The sequence below is a fragment of the Suricata suricatta genome, chromosome 10 (assembly GCF_006229205.1).
Source record: "Suricata suricatta isolate VVHF042 chromosome 10, meerkat_22Aug2017_6uvM2_HiC, whole genome shotgun sequence".
Lineage (NCBI taxonomy): Eukaryota > Metazoa > Chordata > Mammalia > Carnivora > Herpestidae > Suricata > Suricata suricatta.
In genome coordinates, this window is record NC_043709.1 from 22900453 (window position 1) to 22924201 (window position 23749).

General features: G+C 38.9%; 1 long non-coding RNA gene across 1 annotated transcript; it reads right to left on the reverse strand.

Annotated features, from left to right (window-relative positions):
- Window positions 1-330: 330 nt before the first annotated feature.
- On the reverse strand, window positions 331-17869 carry LOC115303862. The gene is made up of 3 exons (XR_003914274.1): window positions 17789-17869; window positions 5106-5239; window positions 331-459 (listed from the first exon to the last, which is right to left on the reverse strand). It is a non-coding gene; the product is annotated as an uncharacterized LOC115303862 (long non-coding RNA).
- Window positions 17870-23749: the final 5880 nt, after the last annotated feature.

The window sequence follows — 23749 nt, forward strand, 5'->3', positions numbered from 1 at the left end:
GTGCCTAGGTGGCTCAGTTGGTTAAGTATCTGACTCCTGATGTCTGCTCAGGTTATGATCTCACAGTTTGTAAGATCAAGCCCTGCACAGGGCTCTGTGCTGACAGCATGGAGCCTGCTTGGGATTCTCTGTCTTCCTTTCTCTCTGTCTCTCCCCCACTTGTGCATGCATGCTCTCTCTGTCCCTCTCTCACTCAAAATAAATAAACATTTTTTTAAATAAAGGGGAAAATGTATTGTTTCATCAAAATGAAAAGGTCCAGTGATCGCTCTGGTTTTAGGTACAGTTTGACCCAGAGGTTCAGCATGTCCTCTGAAAAATCTCAGCAAATTTCTCTGTAGCCTGTGGTCTCTGGACTCTTCCATGTATGAGCTTTGCCAGAAGCCACTCTCTTGGTGCATAAATGGCAGCAGAAGTTCTGAGCCTCCTTTTTGCACACTTCACCTTGTGTATTTAATCCTGGAAAAAAAAAAAGAGACATGAGGAGTGCCTTTATCCCAGCACTCCAAACAAGAGTCCTGAGATTCACTCTGACAGGACCTTTAGATTCGATCTTGTTCACTGTTCGCCCCTAAACCATTCAGTGTGGCTGGGGGAAGAGATGATCTGCTAACTCTTCTAAGTCATGGGTTCCAAACCTAAAGTCAAATTTACCAGAATCCATGAATTTTTTCCAGTGCCACGGACTGTTGGGAAGGGGAAAAGGAAATTAAAGATGGGGAGAAGCACCTAGCAAGCCACACAACACACTTTCTGTTTTGTAGTGTATTATCACATCTTTCTCACAGTGGGCCTCAGATATTCAAAGCCCCAGATTGTTACCCCTGCCAAATACTGTCCTATTAACAGCAATAAATGCTACTTATTTGAATTAACCATATACACTGAGAGGTATAAAGATTTTTTTAGATAAATAAAAATGTTAAAAGACAAGAAAACAAAAGAACTTATAATGCGACCATTGATTCCCCAGTAACTAGAAACAGCTTCTATTTGAAATCTCAGAACCACCTGCTTTGCATCTGCTCGACCAACTGAGAAATGCAGGTCTGGCAAAGAGAGAAAATCCATTTTAAGTAGATCTGTGACAATACAGGGCGAGAAGGTCTTGAAATCCACCAAGGGTTTTAATCAATAAGACTGACAGCACAGAGCATGCCAGAAGCCAGGAAAAGAAGAGTTTGCAAAAAGCATTCAAGAAACAGCCCGAACTCTAAGGTTCTGGTGACAAACTGGGGCCAGTGAGGCAGAGGCCCATACCACCATCTTTCTCTTCTGATCTAAGGAAAGGCGAGAGAGGAAAGGGCTGATTAGCTCAGGGAGGGAAGGTTTTTGTTCTGTTCTTTTAGATTCCAACTTTCCAAATCAAGGGAGAATTCTAAGACCCATTGTCTATTTTCAAAAGTTCGGTTTGAAAAACATGACAAGCTCTTTTTTTTGTTACCTAATTCTCAGCTGTAAACCGAAGCTTCTCGAGTGTGCATGCTTCATAAAAGGCAAAGGGACTTAATTGAATTTTGCATGCCGCTTCTAAGTGGATTGCTAGGGTATACCAGGATTAATTAGTTTCGTGTTGTTAATTCAATTCAAAGGTTGCTGATAAACTAAGACCATCAAACTCCATTAGGAGAAACAAAAACTGCTTAATTATGACAGCATCTTTGGGGTTGTGGATAAATTTTATCAGTATGCTATAGTTCTGTCCTGGGTTTTTAGGATTTGTGACGAACCCACTGCAGTGGACCAGAGAGACCTCAATGATTAAAGCACTTTTCACCAACTTTTTAACTTTTCAAAATTGTTTTTTTTTCAAAAGAAATATATCTTTGATTTCAATGGCTCTTTTTGCTCTTCTGAATGTAAAATACCATTTTTGGAAAAATAACCCTAAGAGAACCATGCTAGTCTTTTTGCATGCAAACATGTTAAAATGCACAAGGTTGCAGGTTTAGATTTTGCTCTATCTCCCTGCCCCAACCCTTTACTGTACTGTCACAATCCCAGGACCATGATCCCTCATATACGAAAAAAAGTTTTTTTATCATCTACTTATTTTATTTTTGCAGAGAATTTTGAAAATATGATTACCTACTCCATCGTGCAAATAACGGGGTGTGTGAACCTAACCCCTAGCGAAACCTCACCTTTCTATAAAAGCACCTAGGTGAGCATGCTTGCACATAGGAGCATACACACTCACTGGCTTTCCATTTGGTTTAGGTGCACATGCATACTGCAGGTCATGATCTAACCAACCTTCTTCGTAGCTTGTCATACTGAATCCCTTTAACATCTTTCCACATTCAGTGCAAGGCACTTCTCTGCTTCTGGAACACAGCCCAGGTATGTGCATGTGTGCACACATACAAACACACAGACACACAGAGAGACACACAAAAAGCACAGACACACAGACATATGCACACACTCCTACTAATTCCTCCTCACTCCTCAGCTCTCAGTGCACTCCTCAACTCGTCTAGAACATCTTCCTTGATTCCCAAGGCTAGGTTGGATATCACTCCAAGGGGCCACTTCCACACCAATGTTTAGCACTAATGTTGCAATTGACGCACTGCAGTAGCCTATAAATTTATCAGTAATTCTGACTAGATATTAAGCTCCTGAATGACAGGGACTGTACCTTATTCATGGTCGCATCACTAAACAGTACAGTACATGTGCACATGTGTACATGTGCACAGTGCATGGAACACTGAAGGAATTACATCAGCATTTTTGAATGCATTAATGAAGGCCAGAATGATTGCAAAATTTGCTACAGAATATTTTTTTATATATTACTCAATCCTAGGTGATTTCATTAATTACCTCCTTACTTCTACCCACTGGTCTGGCATCTCTATGGACTGATTAACCTCTAGCAACTCCTATAACAAAGACTGGTAGCTGCCTCCCAATGCTCATTCTTCCCTTTACTTTTGTAAGAGAACACTGGAGTTTTAGCAGAGAATACCAAAATAAGGTAGAAGACAGGGAGATATTTCCCACACTCCAGCTAAACTGACCAATTGGATAATTATAGTCATTGAAACATACACATAAATCCTATATGGGACTTTGGGGGAGTCTTCTTAAAAGCAAAAATATACACCCTTCTTCAATAATCCCACTTGCTCACTGCTTCAGATGTGGAAGTGATGGCTGGTTCCCTAGCAGCCTTAATAGACCATAAGGGAATATGTTAAGGATAGAAGGAGTCTGTGCTCCTGGGTTTTCTGGAGTCCCCATCCCAGTCACACCAACTACAACTTACTGCCAGACTTCCTTTATATGAGAAAAAAAATTCCAATAAAGTAACCATTATTTTAGCTGCTTTTTATATACAGCTAGATCTAGTCCTAAATACTACAACCAGTCCAGACAGAGACTTTCTGTATCTAAGTATAAGTCTTGGGAACCGTTCCTTGTCCTTGCTCTGAGTAAGTCACGGAGTGGAAAAGGAATCAACATCCAGTCTGGCTAGGAATTTTTCCCATCTTGCCATAGACCGATGTTTCTTCTGGGCTCTGTATTCTCTCATCCTCAGTAAAACTCTAAAGTGTCCAAAATTTATTTTCCAGCATCCCACTTTTTTTTTCAACCAAATATGGCTGCAGAGGACTCAAAGATTTTTCTATGAAAATATACTTGTGGTTTCTTCTGAGTCTTAAAATTTTAAACCAGGGTTTCTCAAAGGTAGTCCCATATCTGCACCAAAATCTTCTGGGATTATTATTGTTAACAGGGAGTCCTGGCCTCAAACTAGACAACTCAGTCACAAGCTCTGGACACAGAGTGTCTATATTTTATCAGCTCCACAGGTGACTATGAGACATAACAGTCTGACAACCACTGTCTTCAAACAGACACTACAGAGAAATGTTCTTACCTCTCAAATGGTGATTCAGAGGGCCCCTCATCCTCTACAAAACCCAGACTACCTCCCACCCATCTTGCCAAAATTAGAGATTCAAAAATTCTACTGATTTGCTGCCCTAAGTGTGGACCATGGGCCATCCTTTATTAACAATGACAATCTTGGACCTCACTTCAGGCCTACCTCAGACTCTGCATGTAACAAGGCTTCCAGGAGCTTCCTAAGCGAGTTAGTGATTGGAAAGTATTGAGCTCCTGGACAGTGCCTTCTCTTGAAATATATTACACCCTTCCTCCATTCCCATCATTTGGCTATGGGCTGCAACTTACACTGTCCACAAACTTGCCACTTGCTGAGGCCAGTGCTACCGCTGTTTACCAAGCATCTATTGAGCACTGTAGACAAAATGGTAGAAAGATGTCTGAAGGTGAATATCATGTTGTCAACTCGGCTAGGCTACATGACCCAGATAATTTGGTCAGTTACCAATCTAGATGTTGCCGTGAAGGTACTTTTCAGATGAGATTAACATTCAAATTAAGACTCTTGAGTAAAGCAATTATCCTCCATAATGTGTATGGGCCTCATTCAATCAGTTAAAAACCTTAAGAGAAAAAAGACTGACCTCCCATAAGAAAGACAGAGTGTTCTGCTAGCAGACATCCTCCAGCCCTTGCACTCTACCCTTGCCAGCCTCCATGATTACATGAGCCAATTGATTACAATCTGTGTACACACACACACACACACATGCCACATATATATTACATATATGCATATATATACCGCATATATTTTATATATGATATTCTATATAGTCTCTCTTACATGTATAATATATAGACCACTCTCTCTATATAATAATGTATATTTATATATTTAAATATGCTTATAACATTAAATATATCTAATATCTATAACTATTAGTACAATTATATTTAATGTATAATAGTAAATGTATTTACATAGATGTATAAATATTTATCATCTACACACATATTTTATTAGTCCTGCTTCTCTGGAGAACCCTAACTACATATATTTGTATTATTTATCCAATATACTACCAGTCAATATGTTGACTAATACAATATATTTGTTTTCAATTCATTGCAAATCTCCTCTACATAGATTCATTCACATCATTGGATTCTTCCATTTCCCCCTATTGCCTATGGAATAAATCCCAAACTCTTTAGCACACTTTTTAATGTTAAGGTCTCACCTTCATGCCCACATTTCTGCCTCAACTGGGTACTCTCTAGTTTTCAGAGTAGCTTTCTTGTCTCTGCCCATTCCTTCTTTCCTTGGCCTCCTTCTCACCTCTGATGCTTAGCTCAGCTGACTCATCTTCACTTGCTGAATACAAACATATAAACATATGTCAAATATTGTTGAATAAAACCTTCCCCTTCCCCAACATCACTTGCCAGTTGAAATCAATCATTGCTCCCTGAAAGACCTTTGAACAATTATTTCATTATGAAATATGTTGCAATTGGTTAAATGTACAGGAATGTATTGGAACTTTAAATGTATAGAAATTTATCAATAGACACCAAACTCCTTGAGGACGGGAAATATGTTTTTATTGCACATCTTATTTGTTTGCATGTATTCCTTTCAGTGTCTATTAAGTAAAATTTACTGAATGAATAAAAAAATCACTGTATGCTTGATATGTATTTTATTATTACAGTATATTATGAATACTAAGGGGAATATGCTTGCTTTCTTTTTTTTTGACTTTGTAACATAGAAAACTTCAAAATTAAAAGATGAATTCTCCACTATGAGATTACTGTTTTATAGGAGGCCTGAAATAGCACTCCCCTTCCTTACTCTCTGGCCTTTTATTCTGCCTCATTCTTCTTTGTAGTTCGTTATACCACCTGACATTTCATTTATGTATGATTTTGTTGATCACTTGTTTTCTTCCTCTAGAATATAAGCTTTATGGACTTGGTAAATGCTAATAAATATATGCTGAATGAATTCATCTATCTGGGAGCACGAACGTGTGGTTAAGACAGCAGTGCCTATCCACTAAAAATTACAAAACTATTTACACACTCTAGATGGAAGGAGCTGAGTATACTGCCTTGCTCTAGAATGGTGAAAAGTCTGTCTTGTTGGCTTTGGCTTTGTTTTGGGTAATACAAGAAGTTGGCCTAGGTTAAAGGTTTTCCAAAGTAATTTTCAGCAGCAGAGCCCCCTTTTGGAAATCAAATGTTATACAAACCATGGTCACTCTGTTGCACCCACAGGAAGGGTGACTTTTTCTAATTTGCATAAAGGCTCCATGGGACACTAATACATAAGGCACATGAAAACCGTTGCTTTCATGAAAGTAGGGACGGAATCCTCTCCTCCGAGCTTCTACCTTATCATTCCCCTGTGGTCCCTAAGGCATCTCTGGGGAAATGGGTAGTTCCTGAAAAGCACTTTGAATACCACACTATTTGATGTCTCTGGGGGAGACTTCCAGTGCCAAGTAGGTGGGACTTTCAGTCTAAAAACAACTGAGGCTTACGGAGGTGTGAAGTTTTGATAGAAGCTGATCCAGCACAGATTTCATGGAGATGCAAGAGGAGGGAACCTGACAGTTAGCATCTGTAAGCATTTAGATTATAATGGAACCAGGGGCAGTAAGCAGTCTGGATTCTAAGATTGAAGCAAGATGGGCAAACCTAATTGCATTTTCTCTTCTTCTTTTTTTTTTAAGGGAGTGGGAATTGCATGATTAATAAAAGAGAGAGAGAAAATGAAGATGTAACATAACCTAGTTTTGGTAAAGCACTTAATACAGCATCTAATAAAGTCTTACTTGCAAAATGAATTCAAATTGGATTGGATTTGAACTCTGGCATTCTATACTGACTGGAAGCTGAGGGCTGGTGACATAGAAACCCAGGATAAAGGCGATGTGTGACATTACAGTGGAGTCTGGTAGCCCTGCCCCAGAAATCAATGAAACTCCAGTGTTAGTAACAGCTTCATTAATGGTCTGCATGATGAGACACAAGAGTGTCTTAATGAATGTTATTGAAAAAAACTGTGGGGAGATGCTGTGAATTCCAGTCTCAACTGAGAGGCTTGCAGTATGAAAATAAACATGCAGAAACAACTGGAAAGACCCATCTTAGAAGCTTATATTTTTGGGAAAATGGTTTGCAAGATTTAGAGGAAATGTATTTCTTTAGTCTTATAAAACAGCATTCTTAGAGATTTGAGTAAAACAAACATTTAACCCAACCATGAAATTAAATGCTAGTCTAGATGCCTAGGACAATCTGTTCCCCCAACAAACTAATATATAAATAAATAACCACAGGGCATTATGAAGTAGCAGTTAGATAAAAGTCATTTTTTTCTTTTTCAGTTTTTCTTTATCTCTTGGGGTATTAGTGAGAGAAGTCTGGCATAGGATGAATACAAGGAACAATAGAAAGGGATCTGAATTTTTTAAAAGGTGAGGAGGTGATTACATCAGCAGATAAAGGCAGCATTTGTAAATCCCATTCCCTGACCCCGTTTAGAAGGATTTCAGTGGGGTCTTGAATTTTTTGAGACTAAGATTTAAAAAAAGGAATCTAGTAATTCACATGATCCCAAAATCCAGTACTTCTCTTCCACTCTTCTCCATCTCTGCCCTGAACTATATAGAGAGAAATTCAAAACACTCTACATAATTAAAGTCATTCATTTATTTTTCTTTTAATCATTTCTATGTAACCAAATGAAAAGCAAATTCTTAACCTCAGGAAGTACACGTTATAGTAGTGAGAGCCAAAAGCATTAGTATTAAAACAAACAAGTGTTTGAATTGAATGTAGGATAGGAAAATGGGTAAATTCAGGGAAATATTCATGGAGAAGGAAGTATTTGTAACTTAAAGACTCAATAGCATTTATCAGGTGGTAAATCAGATCAGAGAATGGTGGATGGGTGGCAGCATTAGCAAGCAATGGGTCAAAATATTGGAAAGCACCAAATCATGACCAACCATAGAAGCTATTCAAAGAAGTTCCAAGTTTATCCTATCCAAGTTGGGAAACCGTTGGAGAATTTTGAGTGAGAGGATGACATGGTTGGATACCTATGTTAATAAGATCATTCTGGCATCCAGAGTGTTGTAAATGCTTTCCTTCCTCTCTGTCCTCCTCTTCCTACAGTCTAGTCTCAACAGCACACCCAAACTCATCCTGGTAAAATGTAACTCGGATCATCACAGCTGCTGAAAATTGTCAAGTGCTCCTACCCCAGAGAATAGAAGTCCAGGCCCTTGTTATGGCCTATGAGATTCTATATGATATGGTCCTTATGAACTCTTACATCTTCTACTGCTCTCCTTCTTGTCTTCTCCATTCCATGGCTTGGCGCTATGCCCATCTTTCCTCTTAATCACACCTGTCCCCAGACACTTGCACTGATCAGTACATAGTCCTCTTGAAGCCCTGCTCAAATGCCACATTTGCAGTAGTACTTTTCCTAACTGCCCTATCTAAAACTTCTTCTCCCTCTCCCCAACACCTGTATATGCTCCTTCCTTCCTTTACCTTATAAACACTTATCATTTTCTAATATACTTTGTAACACCTATTTTTTTATAATTTTCTCCTCTCACTAGAAGATAAGATCCATGAGGGCAGGAATTCTTGTTTATTTTATTCAGTGCTCTAAGCCCTGTGCTCAGAATAGTTCCTGCTAATAGTAAATCCTCAATAAATATTTATTGACTGAATGACTGAATAAGTGAACTAATGAAGGATATACCCTGTAGGATTGCAAATAGAAAACTACTGCTGCTGTGAGGAGGCCTTTAACAAGGGCACTAGCAGTGCAGGTAGGAAAGTGGAAGGCAGAATCAGCAGGAGTTGAATTAGTGGGAATTAAGACACTAGAAAGCATTCAGGAAGAATGATCCCCTCAGGTTTCTGGTTAAAGCAACCAGATAGATGTTGATTATATTTCCCTAGATAGGGAACACGGTAGAGCAGGAACGACAGAAAAGGAGAAGATAACAGATTCAATTTTTGACGTTCAAGTTCCAAATGTCTGATGGAAATTTGCCTGGATGTAAACAGTTGATTGTTAGATGTTCCATGTCTTGGAAAGAGCATATGAAGTACAGGTCTTTGTTTCCCTCCAGGGTTTTCTCTATGCAGATGAAATTCCAAATGAAGCTACTCTGCTTCTCCACAGCAAGCCCAAGCTGCAGAAAGTAGCAAAACCACCCAGAGCACCAGACAAGAAGTCCAACTGGTAAAGGTCAGTGAAGGTAGGTGAGAAAGCAAAGTGCTCTAAGTAACAGATGCAAAGAGCTCTGGCCAACCCTTATTTATTCATGCAATAATCTTAGGGGGAGGTACAGTGAGGAGGAGGCTTTGCTATGTAGCAGGTACTTACATAATCAGTGGAACAGCCTGGAAGATCAAGATCCTAGGAACTCAACAGATTAGTCAGATGACTCTGAAACTGGGCTTTGTTGATTTCACTCATGTTCACATCCCCTAAGGTAGAGGAAATGTGGTGCTAATAACTGAACTAAATTCCTAAGTAGAGATATTTCAACTATAGTTTCAATCTTATGAGGAAGCTAATGCGAGTGCTACCATCATCCCAAGTGAACTAAAAAAGAATTGAACACATTTTAAGAAAGATATTGTCACCAACAGTGCCATACATACACATACATATGTTCACATAACAGCCACTGAGTTAATAAGAAGCTTCATCATGAAGGCACATGAAAAACCATACAACTTTTAAACAACTCATTTTTTACTGATATATCAACATCTTCAGCCAAAGACACCAAATAAATATGCTGTAAGAAAGATTATCTTGACACTATCTAGGCAAAGATAAGCCTGCTTATTTACTTGACTCAGAGAATATCATATAGAATAAGTTTGTATTGTGTGAACTATTTAGATAAACCCCATTTTTCTTTGTATTTCTATACCAAGTGAGAGGGATGAACAGGTAGCATTTTCTGACTTTATACTGTGTTTTGCACGTCCATTCTATGTGTCTTGAAGCACTCTCATGTTTAGCTTGATCTTGCCCTAGAGTTCTGTAAGTACTATAGCTTTATTTTCATGTTCAGCTTGACAGCGAGAAGACCATAGGGCTAGAAGTCTGCCTATCTGGAAGCTGACCAGCTGAGTGTTTATGATCTTCCAAAGAATGATCTCCTGGTACCCCAAACTATCTTCTCTCCTCACTGGTGAGTAACCCTCATTACAATAAAACTTCATTACCTTTCGTTTTAAACAAATGATATTTATTTACTTGAAAATTGTTAGAAGTTATAGGAACTTATTTATATTGTTCAATTTATAATATTTTTCTACCTGTGAATAATGTTTGGGTATTTGGGGTTAGGTGGAATGCATCACAACTTTATCCAATTAAAATGAACAGAAAAAAATGTTTTTAGTTAATGGCTTTTCACTTAGTGGCAAGGTTTTGAAAACAAATTAAAGTCATTAAATGGGGAGATGAGTTTCTGTTTTATCTTTCCAATATTTATATTTTGCAAATAACCACTTCTAATGAAATAATATAAGCAACTTGGGCCTTGTTTTTTGGTATGCTTTGATTTTTGTTCGTTTTAAGAAAATTGCCCTGATCCCTCCTTTTTGTAGGTAGTTAGGTCTCACTTGAAAGCCCATGCTTACCTGCCCCAGAGGTTCCACCTCTGAACTCTTTATCCCTTGCAGGGGGTGGATCAAAGCAGCAAGGCAGCACTAACAGGGCTAACCATGCCCTTCTGGATTGTCTGCAGATTCAATTTTCTCCAGGAAGTCCAGTTGCCAGCTAAGCTGAGCGACAGGAAAGCCTTGCAAAGATGGGAGCCTGAACTCTTGGAAATGCTTGAGCCTATAATGCTTGATGGCTGGAGCCCAGGTATTGGAAGGAAAGTGGGAAGAAGGAGAAGGGAGGGAGAATGAGTGAGTGAGTGAGTGAGTGAGTGAGTGAGTGAGTGAGTGAGTGGAGTTCTGCTGCAGTAGGGTAGGGGTGGAGGGTGAGGAGTAACATCTGGAAGGGAATATATATGAATAACACACACCTGTGCATGCAGACACACACGCAGATCATACACAAGAAAGCACTAAAGGAATCACATAGATGGAAAAGCATGCCATCCTCTACTCAGACTCTTCTGCCCTAGTTAATACACAGTACTCAGAAATGTTTGCTAGGGCAGAATCTTATAGTTAGGTTTATGCCAAGGCCCCTGAGATGGCATGAAAATTAATCCTGAGGTGCCTTATTTCTGGAATGAATGCTCAATAGGTTTTTTCATCTCATTGGATCCCTAAATCAAATCACTTGAATACTAAACCCATTAAAAGAGGAGGGGGGGAGTCAGTAAGCCCCTCAAATCCCCAAATGCAAAGGGCTCTAATGTATGAGTTCCGCAAACAAGCTTTCTTTTACATGGAATCTGACTCTATTCAAAAGGTTCTGAGAAAAGAAAGATGACATTCTCTCAAACTTGATCAGTGGTGACATGAGGGCTACATAAATTTTCTTTTGGATCCTGACAGTTACAGAGAAACAAAACATAAACCAGTGTTACTAAAGGGTGGATCTCCTCACATCTCATCTTGCCTAGAAATGACTATTAATAGCAAAGAAATAACGTCTATAAAGACAAATCTATGGTAGCATTAATGTGGTTTACACTCGACTAAAATCTAGTAGAAGAGCTTATCAATAATATAGACATTTCAAAATCATTAAAATCACTAAAACCTGCTAAGAGTCCCTCTTTATTTCCAGCTTTACATTACAAAAAATTTCAAACATATAGAATAATTTTAAGAATTAGGTCAAACGAATATCAATTTAACTACCACCTTGATTCAACAATTATTTATATTCTTCATGTTTCCATTATCTATAAATATACACATATGGTTTTTTTCTTTGCTAGATCAGTCAAAAGTAAATTGCAGATGACAAAACACTTTATCCATATACTTCAGTATGCAGCTCCTAAAAAAATACATTCTCCTACATAAACATAATTCTGTCATCACACTTCAGAAAGTTACAATAATTCCATAATATCTTTTATCATCCAGTGCATATTTCATTTTCCTTTCATGCCCAATATGACTTTTAAAGTTTTTCTTTTTTTGTTTTACATGGAAAATCAAGGTTCTCACATTGCATTTGTTCTGTCCCCTTGGTCTCTTTATCCTAAATAGTTGACCCACCTTTATGTTTTGCTCATGACACTGGCTCTTTTTTTGCATTTTTTATATAGTTTATTGTCAAATTGGTTTCCATATAACACCCAGTGCTCTTCCCACAAGTGCCCTCCTCCATGACCATCACCCACCTTCCCCTTCCCCCCGCTTCATCTCTTGGTTCATTTTCAGTATTCAAGAGTCTCTCATGATTTGCATCCCTCCCTCTCCCCCACCTCTCTTTCCCCCTTCCCCTCCCATGGTCCTCTGTTAGGTTTCTCCTGTTAGACCTATGAGTGAAAACACATGGTATCTGTCCTTCTCCGCCTGACTTATTTTGCTTAGATTGACACCCTCGAGGTCCATCCACTTTGCAACAAATGGCCATATTTCATTCTTTCTCACTGCCATGTAGTACTCCCGTGTGTGTGTGTGTGTGTGTACATCTTCTTGATCCACTCATCAGGTGATGGACATTTAGGCTCTTTCCATGTTTTGGCTATTGTTGACAGTGCTGCTATGAACATTGGGGTACATGTGCTCTTATGCATCAGCACTTCTGTATCCCTTGGGTAAGTCCCTAGCAGTGCTATTGCTGGGTCATAAGGGAGTTCTATGGATAGTTTTTTGAGGAACCTCCGTATGGTTTTCCAGAGCGGCTGCACCTGACTTTTCTAAAAGACCTTAGCATCTCTTTGGCAGAGAGTTTCACATCCTAAATTTGACTGAATGTTTCCTCACAGCATTGTATAACTGGCTTCTCCTTTCCCTTCGCTTACTATAAACTGGAACTAAGATCTGAGTATTGATTAGGCTCAGGTTAAATCTTTTGGGCAAGAGTGCTTATAGGAAATACTGTACCTTCAGACTGCATCACCAGAGAGACACATAAGGTTAGGCCATCCGAGTAGTAAGAAGAGTTATGTGTATCATCCTTGCCACATCTCATCTCCTGATGATAAAGTTATGTTCTCCCTTTGCAATTAGCAACATGTAGGCTGCTCCTTTGGCATCAGGTACATACCCCATGTGCTAACAACCTCTCACCTAATAATTTTTCTCATCCATTTATCACCCAGGTCCAAATCAAGACTTTCACTGGAGACCACAGAATGGTGACTTTCTAATTTTACCATTATTCTGTATTTACTTGTGAGATTTTAATTTTGGGGTTTATTTTTTAGTAAAGAAAAGCTTTTCCTCAACAACCAGGGATGAACTGGAGTTATTCCTAAAAAGCATAAAGTAAATCCCTTATTTTTATTACTTTGTGTTATTTTTAACCACTGTAACTCAGAGTAAGGAGCTTATGTAATAACCATTTCCAATACCATCAAAGGACTCTTGCTTAGTCTGGATTCATTGTTTTTATTTTTTTTGGTGTTATATATGTAATCATAATCATTATTCTTTTGATGCTCAAACTGCCACAAATTTGGACCAGTGGAAATCCCATACACTTGGCTCCTAAATTCTCCAAAGTGCTCCTGGTAGTTTTTTAGTGTTTCTTTGTCTTCTAGCACAACAATGCCCCTTGCTCATACTGTTCCCTGATCCAAATGTGGAATTAGCCACTTCTTTAATGAGCTCTGGTTGCTTTGAGAGGAAAATGGTATTTGGAAAACAAGATCCAGTATTAGATGTGCTAATTGCTACTGGGGTATTATTATTTCTAAATAATAATCTTTAGAGGGCTAGTATTAACTGTAGTTTCATTTTAACCATGATTTTAGCTTAGCAGAGTCTTTCTTCACACCTACCAAATGGTCTGGACCTAACTATAGTAGATATTTCTACAGGGAGACTCAAATGAAGCAAACTTTTATCCAACTAGAAATCAGAGAAACGTGGTTACTTTCTGGAACTACAACTTTCAATAAACATAAAAGAGATGGGTGAATTCACTTAAAAGGATTCCTTATATATATATTTAAAAAAGACTAGGTTGATCAGAAGAGGAGTTAGTAAGCCATAGCAACAAAGGAAAAGGAAGTTGATCATGGGACTGCCCATTCCAGAGAGAAGGTTTAACTGACTGAGCCACCCAGGCATCCGCCATTCCAGAGAGAAGGTAATCAGACCCAAGACTTATCCCATCTGGACCAGGTGGAAGATATGTTCCCAAGGAAAAGACAAATGAGGCTAATGCCTTGAACCATCTCATCCCATCTCATGCTCAAGGAGTACCTTTCTGATTATGGCTTGGCATCTGCATTGGCTAGCTATTCTTACACAATGCCCCATAACAATGCAAAACTTTCCACAGCATTCAATAACAAACATGTGCTTCTTGCTCATAGATCTTTGGGTTGGCTGTGGTTGCTCTGTTTTAGACTTCAGGTTGGGTTTAGATCTATCCCATGTGGGTCTCATTCCATGACTCAGGTTGAAGGAGCATGGCTGCTCATACATACTCCTCTCATTATTCAGGGCAGGAATACGAGGGCAAGACAAACCACACAGGGACATTTAAAGCTTTAGCTGAGTGTTTTGTATAGTACGCCTCTCATATTCCCCTGGCCAAGTCAGGTCACAGGGCGAAGCCCAAAGTCAGTGGGAGCAGATAAATATATTTTGCTCTCAGTCAATCATGGCAAAAGCAGGGAAAGAAGGAAGAACTGTGAACAAACAATACACACACCAAGAAAATTATCTCATGCACAGAAAGAGACTGGGTCATTCTTCCTTCCCAAACTTACAGTTCTTACAGTAAACTAACAATTCGGCATCCTGGTCTCTGCAAACTTGATTAATATTAGTCTTTTCCAAAAATAAATGCATTTTTCCCAGAGTAACTAGTCACTTTGCAGGTTTCAAGGTATTTGCCAAAAACTGTACAGGGACGAGCCATACAACGAAGCCTATGTTTCATACATAGCCATGCTCAAATTTGGCCAACTGGGTATTTATTTGGTGGCACAGCATTCAATATTCATACAGATTTTGTACACCTTTCACCTACTTCTCATGCCCCATCACTTCAATCATAATCTTTAAAGGATGAAGTCACACACATCCTTAGGTCCAGCCAGAGACCACTGGGCACTACTTGGTAGAATAGGAAGAACAGTGGCCTTTGATTCAGACAGTCTTGATTTGTGTCCTAATTCCACCAACCATCATCACTGTGATTCTGAACAAGCCATTAATATTCATGGTCCTCATTTTCCTTAGAGGTGATGAATACTCTTACTTACCACCAAATTGTGAGACTCTAAGACAAAATAAATCAACTATAAAGTGCCAGAACTATAATAGAAGAACTTGTTATTGAAGGCATTTGCTTTAGGCCCATTATTCTCTACTACCTCTGCTGGCACTCTCTCCCAGCTACCTGTATCCCCCATGCCCATGCACACGCTGCTCAACCCTCAGAGTTATCTGGACCAAACGACAGGGCACTCGGTATGCCCCAGCCACAGAATCAGTCCATGTATCATCTTTGTATGCACAGCTTGCTCCTGGGTGATGGCAGCTGTGCACCACTAATGGCCTCCCAAGCATCAGAGCTGCTCTAGTGCAGCAATTATTTGCATTAATCAAAGGCTTCAAGCAAATCTCCCATTTTGGGCTGAATACTAAAAGTATATTCATGCTGTGCCCAAATGAGAGATTTCACAGGAAAAAAGGATGCTTTGGGCATATGTTGCTACTATGATATTCAGCTTCTAACCAATCTCTCACTCACTGAGGGTCAGCTTAGCTGGAGAATATTATCTATATCAAGCTTATTTAACAAGCAGAATGTATGGTATAAGCGCATAGACATTCTTGCTAATTAATGGATATTTGAATGGGTTAAATAACACTATGGTATCCATTCCGATTCTAGTGGGCTTTTGGAGTATGAATATGAGAGCTCATCAGCATGAACAGACACTTGTTTGAATAGTTCCAGGTGGGATTTTAAATGACTTATTTTCAGCCTTGCATTTGAAGGGGATACCACAAATGGTAGCATGGACACAAGGCCTACAAAACCACTTTCATCCTGAAGACATGGATAGGCTCTATTTTCCAGAGGCTTCATCAGTTCCCAAATGGAGCATCTCAGAGAACATCACCCTGTGGCCACACCAGTCCTTCCTCTCATCCTCAGGACAAACAGAAAAAAAGACTTCAAAATACTAAGACTCAGAGAGTATACCCCACCAAACCAGAAGAGACTTGGATCTAAGAGATACTACAAAAGACCAAGAAGACTCCTGTCAAGCCCACTGAATTTTTCTAAGGTCAATCTAAATCTAAACTCCTTTTACCTATTCATCCAGACAGAAAAGAAAAGGGAGACAGAAAATTTCTCAATCAGTGTGTGATGACTTGTTCTCTGTGTGCTGGAGGAATGTCAGAATAATGACAAGGAAATTCTGCATAGTCGAATGCTAAAAAGCCCACTATACTGCCACAATATTCATTGAGGAGCATAATGTGAGCTGTGGGAAAAGAGACTCAGCAGAGCTTGAAGAAATTCCTCTCCTCCAGAGACCTCTGCCAGTGCACCCTGAGTTCTGTAGCCTATTAGTGGTCAACTCAAGTTACTGCTTTAAAATTTCACCATGCATTTTTTCCTAAAATAATAACTCACATTTTAATGAAAGTATCATTATCATATTCAAGCATACTCTTTCCCACAGGACTTTAACTATTCTTTGCATATTTATGATTCTGATGGGCTAAAGCTGACAGAAATTTACAAATGAACAAAGGGAAGGAAGATGTTGACTTCTGAAAAGACTCATAAAATGCCATTTGTAATGATTATCTGTTACTTGTTCTGTCCTCATCCATTCAACCTTTCTGAAGTACACATACCCCAATCTTCCTCTGGAGAATCATCTTCTCCCTCACTTCCAATGCTTCTATTAGAACTGAGGAAGCTCTCAGCTCCACAGGAGGGCCTGTGGTTCAGGTCTGCCCGTGGAAAGCATCATATTCCCCTGGGTCATAATGATAAGTTTGTAAGTGGGTATTAGTTCAATACCCACTTGCTGGGTAAGAAAGAAGGTAGTTGTCTTTTGCCTTGGGTTTGAACCTGGAAGGCTGACACTGAGGGCAGCCATTAGCCACTGCAGGCAGCCTGTCGTGAAACCACCACCACGGAGGAGATCAGAAATTAAGAGAGGCCTGCATCCATGTTAAGCCCTAGAGTTTGAGGTTTGATGAGCCACTAAGTTCTGTTTTTTCATTTAAGCCCATCTAAGTTGTGCTTTTTGTGCATCCTTTTCTAAACAGACCAAACCAAAGAGATGTGCAACTATACTGTATATTTCGCCCCACAAAGAAGGAAATACTGTAACCTTTTCCATGCCTATCTTATCATTGTAAAGCAGTGGGAAAGGGTTCTGGTCAGGAATGGGAAGACCTGCTTTGTGGTTCCAAAAGTGCCTCTGTCTGTGAGAAGGTGGTCAAGGCATTGGGTTGGTGTAGAAGTCCGAGGAGTCTTCTCTAGGAAATGGGGGATTCAAACTTGAGAAATCCTAAGGGCTTTCCAGCCCCATAATTCCACTCTAACACTTGCCCAACAATCCTGATGGGGAGGACATTTGAGAAATAATCAGAAAGAAAAAATATATTTTCTACTCAATAGGGCACTGACTCAAATGGCTAAATATTTTGTATCCTTTAATCATCTCTATCATAGACCCTAAGTGTGACCAATGTCAAGCTCATGGTTTAAAAAATAAATAAAAGAAACATATACCTTCATGCATGCACTTGTTTACCTGCTACAAAGGTCTTCTATGTGAATCAGATTAAGCTATTTTCCAATTTTTAAACTAGGCCAGCTGGGCAAAGCTACACCATCTTTGATAAATGAGAGGGAAAACCTCATTAAAGAGACCATCCGCACTTTTTCTTTTTTTCTTTTTTTGTCAAGAATCTCTGCAAGCTGCAGTTAATGATTGGAACAGTCTGCAGGCTGCAGTTAACGGTCCACGTGGTGTTTGTGTCTGCTGAACTTATTTATTTGCATTTAAAAGCTATTTGGGGGTAGATGTAAACACTTTGATGGGATTTATGGCAGAGACAAAGGTCCCCTTAGCATTTTGATCCAGTGGATAGAAAACGGAAAAGCCATCATTAAATTGGTAACCAATGGCATTGAAGTAACCTTTTGAAACCCCTGAAAGGGTATCTGAAGCACGAGGGACCCAAACATAAGCTATAAATTGCAAGGAAAGAAGGTGAAAACACTAATCTTGTTTTTGGAATTTAAATACTTCCATTTTGTAAACATGAAATGGGGATAAAAGGCACATTATGGATCCATCAATCAATATACACCTGATGGTTAAAAAAAAAAAAAGTAATAGTCTTGGCCATTATGTGGGCAATCTGGAATAGATACAAGAATGCTGTCCTTGTCAGACGGCCTGCCTTCAGGAGGACCACCTGAAACAGGAGAATAAGCCTGGAATCTCAAAGACAAAACACAAAACCTCCTCCACCTCAAGTGATTCAGATGCTCACAGAGCTCCTGGCCAATTCCTAGGGAAAGAAGAACCTGTGGATGTTCTGGGAAAGAGACAGAGCAGAGTGGGGGGAAAGGTCTAGATATAGACACAGGAATTTAATACCCAGATTCAGTACTTTCTAATGGTGAGATTTTTGGGTCTTAAGAGTGTTGAGCCTCATTTCCCTCACCTATACAAGGAACTAGAATAGCACCTCTCTCCTCCCAGCTTTTATACAGATTTAATAATTTCTTCCTGATTCCATCAAGATAGCATCAATGCCTCTCCTTTTTGTTTCTTTAAAACCAAATATATATTCCTTCTACACCCCATAACTGCTAGCCGTAAATGTTACCTGTGTAGTTTTCTCTCGTGTCAGGTATATTAGTATATATATATTTACACCTATATACTCAGTATACTAGGTACACACACACACACAGACATACTTAGATTCACTGATTGCAATTGATTGAATAACTTCCGTGTGATAAGGGCTACCAAGGTAGCCTCTTGGGTACTCAGAATTTGTCAATCAATAAGATATAGTGCCTAACTTCAGGGGGCTTACAGTCTGGTGGTAGCAAGAGAGGTTCAGGAGGAAATAATTACAATACAATCTCACTTTGTGAGATAAGGAACAGGGCACTTTTAGAAATAAAAATTATCAGAGGGCCTCAATTTTTTGTTGAAGGATGGTTAAATGAATAAGTGAGTAAATGAGTAAATGAATGAATAAATCATGTTTATTCCAAGTTTTTTGGAGGCATCAAAAACTTAATTATATGAGTGCAGAAGTGGAGAACTAGGGAAGTTAAGTAAATTGCCAAAATCTTACATGTGGTTAAAGATTGCTTTGTATGATATTTCCTACTACTTTGTTAAAAAATACTTAAAATCATGAGGATGCTTCTATTTGAAATATAGCCTCAGTTTAGAGAAAGAGAGAAAAATAAAACCAACTCTACTTTTCAGATTTATCGGTGTGTAGGGTATGAACGTGGAACCCTTGATCTATAAAACAATGTTCCTTCTAGGAATCACATGGCACATAGGGTAGACTGCCTACTGCACAGTATTAGTTCCTTCTTTTGATTTTTATTTAAACTTTCTTCAAAGCCTCAAATTCTTCAGTAACTTCCAGGAGCGATAATTGTATCTCTCAGGAGGTATGTCTAATGTTTAAAAAGAATTGTTGACTTCTAAGACAATGAAGAAGCTATTTACACTTGCCACAGCAGCCAAATCTATTTATCAATAGCCTGTCTCTCCTAAATAAGTTAATATAAGTACTCATAGGCCTAAACTATTGATGTTTGGTACATCTCAGCCCTTTTGAATTAATTTTCCCACTGCTGAGTGGCAATGGAAGACAATGAGAGGCTATTTGTCTTGTAACATTGGAGTAAGTAGAGCTGAAATGGAAAGTACATTCATCTAGCCTGCGTGTTCCAAAAATGGATCAACTCTCCCAACTGTGGGATTTTTTTTTCATTTTTCTCTTAAAAATCACTTAACTTCTCTGTACCCCAGTATTCTCATTTGTAAAGTGAGAGAATAAAACTGGAAAATCTCTTAAAGTCTCATGCAGTTCTGATATTCTAGGATTCTAATATTTCTATTTTATCAATATGTTATATACAGATTCCAGTTTTTCAGACTCAGCACTATTTTTCTGGGGACTGACATCAAATTCCTAATGGGTACACCATGACATGGCTTGGAGGAGCATGAATACCTTCTCCCCAAATCTCCACCAGCTCTCCAGAGGAAGCCCAAATAAAACAGACAACCTGAATAGAATATGCTTGCTATGTAAATGCAGCTTCCAGAACAAAACTCTTTGGCACTCCCCCACATATATAGATATGCACATATCTCTTCCCCTGTATACATACAGCTACAGAAACATAGGCTAAACTTCTATTCTTCAACCCCTCCATTGTAAAATTCTGGAACCACTAATGCAAATACCTAAGCTTTAAGTATAAAGAGGAGAGACAAATAAAACAGAACTAAAAAATGTTTATTTATTCATTTTGAGAGAGAGAGAGAGAGAACATGGACAGAGAAGGGACAGACAGAGAGACAGAGAATCCAAAGCAGGTTCTAGGCTCTGAGCTGTCAGCACAGAGCCCAAAGCAGGGCTCAAACCCACAAGCCATAAGATCATTACCTGAGCTGAAGTCAGATGCTTAATGAATTGAGCCAACCAGGCACTCCTGAAAAATCCTTTAGATATGATCTAGAGTCTGAATCACATACATTTTATGAATAAATTTTTTAAATTCTTATTTTTCCCTACTAATAGAAACACAAGGTAAATAAGGGAGAAGCAAGAAATGAGGCATCTATGAGACCAGAAACACATTTTGTGTGGTCAATGAAATCACAAAGGTGAATGATACCATGTCCAGAGGTAAAGTAGAGATGCTGAGGGATCTTAATTGAAGTGAAAATGAATATATCATTAATTAAGCTGTAAACTACTTTAGGCATATAGTCCCAAGGAGGATTTATTTGGTGTCTGTTTGTTTTTATAGCATTATTGTAATTTACAATGTTGAGGATGTAACACTGGGTCACAAGGCTGGACTAGATGACTGCTCTGGTCTCCTTCAAAGGACCTTTTAAGAGAGGCAGACTCTGAAAAAGATGCATATGTAAAAAGCAGATAAATAAGTCATGCCATTAAAAAGATATCATAAGCCAGTTAAAAACCAATCCAGGATCAAGTGATATTTCAAAGTATAGGATAATGACACTCAATAAGAGAATTCTGAACTAAATTGACCCAGATAGTTAACCACCATATGTTTTGAAGAAGACTGAACTGAAAATCAGTTTCTTTATTACATAAACTTGCACAGACCATTCTTCTGAATTACATCTGCACTGGTTGTAATGCTGAGGGAAGTCATGCTCCTTATAAATGCTTTGCAACCCCTATCCTCCCCAACAAGGAGGCACAAAGAGCCTGAAGACTCACCGACTGTTTTCAATTCTTCATCCGTGTATCAAATGTGTATTAAGTTCTTAATGAGCAAAAACACTGAATCAGATGCTGGGAGTGCTGCGATGAAAATGTCAGACGAGGTCTTTGGATTCAAAATTTTGCATCCCAGCTAGTGGGTCAGTGGGTGGGGGTTCACAATCACTAGCAATGACTGAGAGACTGTAAACACTCACACAAAGGGACTGGAGGCATGGTAGTGGAAGCAAAGTGTCAGGTCATTGCCACAAAAATTGCTTATCATGTGATGTGACCGTGGGCATCATAAGTCTTGAGTTGGACGGCACGATGTGGTAGAGCCTTGCATTGGCACTGTCAATCTTCATTTCATCTCACTTCTATTGCATACATTAGAAAATGTAAAAAGACATATCCCAGACTCCCTTGCAGCTAGGATTTTTTAGTATGAATTGTTTGCTAACTAGATACACTTTCAAGAGATTAAGACTGTACTAGCATAATGAGATAGTGGTCATCTTCCTGTGGCTGTGGTTGGCTACTAAAAGCAATCTCCAAACGTAGTCTTTACAATGGTGGACTTTATGTAGGCCCACTCCATGGGTATAAGGCAGTTGTCACAGCAGTGTTTTGGTGCTTAGATTATAGCTAAGTGCTGAACATTCACCCAGATCCAGATCCGTTAGAGCCCTCTTGACTTCTGCCTTTCCAGATGGTCCTCTGTGTATTGGAGTTCTTCAGAGAAGCAGAATATGTTTGTATGTTTCTCCTCATAACTCTCTACACTCATTCAAACACCCCTACCCTTTCCCTCCAAATCTTTCTCCCTGCTTCCTTCCATTCTTTCTCAAATCACATATATGAGATTAGAGACTGAGAAGTCCCATGATCTGCCCTGGTCTTAGTCTGAGGCCTGAAAAGCAGGAACACCTATGTCTAAAGATAGGAAAAGGTGGATGTCTCAACTCAGGCAGAGAGCAAATATGCCCTTCCTCCACCTTTTTATTCTACTCAGGCCCTCAGTGGATTAGATGATATCACATTGGTGGGGATGATCTTTACTAAGCCTACTGATTCATATGCCAATCTCTTCCAGAAACACCCTCACAGGCATTCCCAGAAATGTTTTATCAGCTATCTGGGCATCTCTTAGCCTAGTCAAGTTGACATATAAAACTAACCATTACCTGGTGATTTTGTAAAAACTTGTAATTCAAGTATTAAATCCATTTGTGCTTGAAATATCTAGTGTTCTTTGTTTCTTCACTTAACCTTGAGTTATAAACTTAGTGAGACCATTACCACATCCAGGGACAAAAATGGGCCCCTAGCACCAGGGACAAAAATGGACATGTTGATCTTGATAGAATAGGAAAGCACTCCCATAGGCCTGAAGAGAACTATTCTAGTACTATTCTAGAAAGGTACTTGCAAATACTTGCAAAAGGATTTTGTTGCTTTGAGATTATAATTCTTATGTCAACATGAAATATTTAGAAAAAAGGGTGTTTAAGGCCCTCTCAGCTCTGATTCTACGGCTAGGACTATGGTTATCCAGGTATATAAAACAGCCAAATGGTACTCATAACTTTAGAATAATTGAGATGACGTCATAGGTCCAAACACAACATGGCTTTCCCAAGATCACATAGCTACTGAATAGCAGAGTAGGGTGATTTTAAAATATCTTTACAAATTATTTGACATACCTCCTTTCAAAGGAGAGAATCTAATGCCCTCTCTATGAATATGGGTTGAACTTAGTGACTCACTTCCAACAAACAGAAAGTGGTAGAAGTAACGGTATATGATTCTAAATTTAGATCACAGCCTGTTTTGAAGGAAGTCGACTGCCATATTGTGAGAAGCCTCCTGCAGCCTCTAGCGACACCCAATGGAGAAAAAAAAATTGGTATTTCTGAGACAATCACAACATACCAGTGTAGAGGAGAAAAAAATTTTTCATTCTACCCTTCCAGGTTCTTAGCTGGGACTTTGTAATGAAAAACAGATTAAGAAGAGAAAAACAGAAGTTTATTAACATGTACATTTCATATACCCATGGGAGAAACTCAGGGATGAGTAAGTCAAAGGGGTGGTTAGAACTTGAGTTAAATCTCAATTTAGGCTAAAACAAAGGAAAAGGGAGTTTGGGTTTCTGGGGAAGCTATGAGAAGGTGACCAGGAAAAGTATAGTAACCAAGGTTAAGGTTTGTTATTCAGATTTAAATCTATG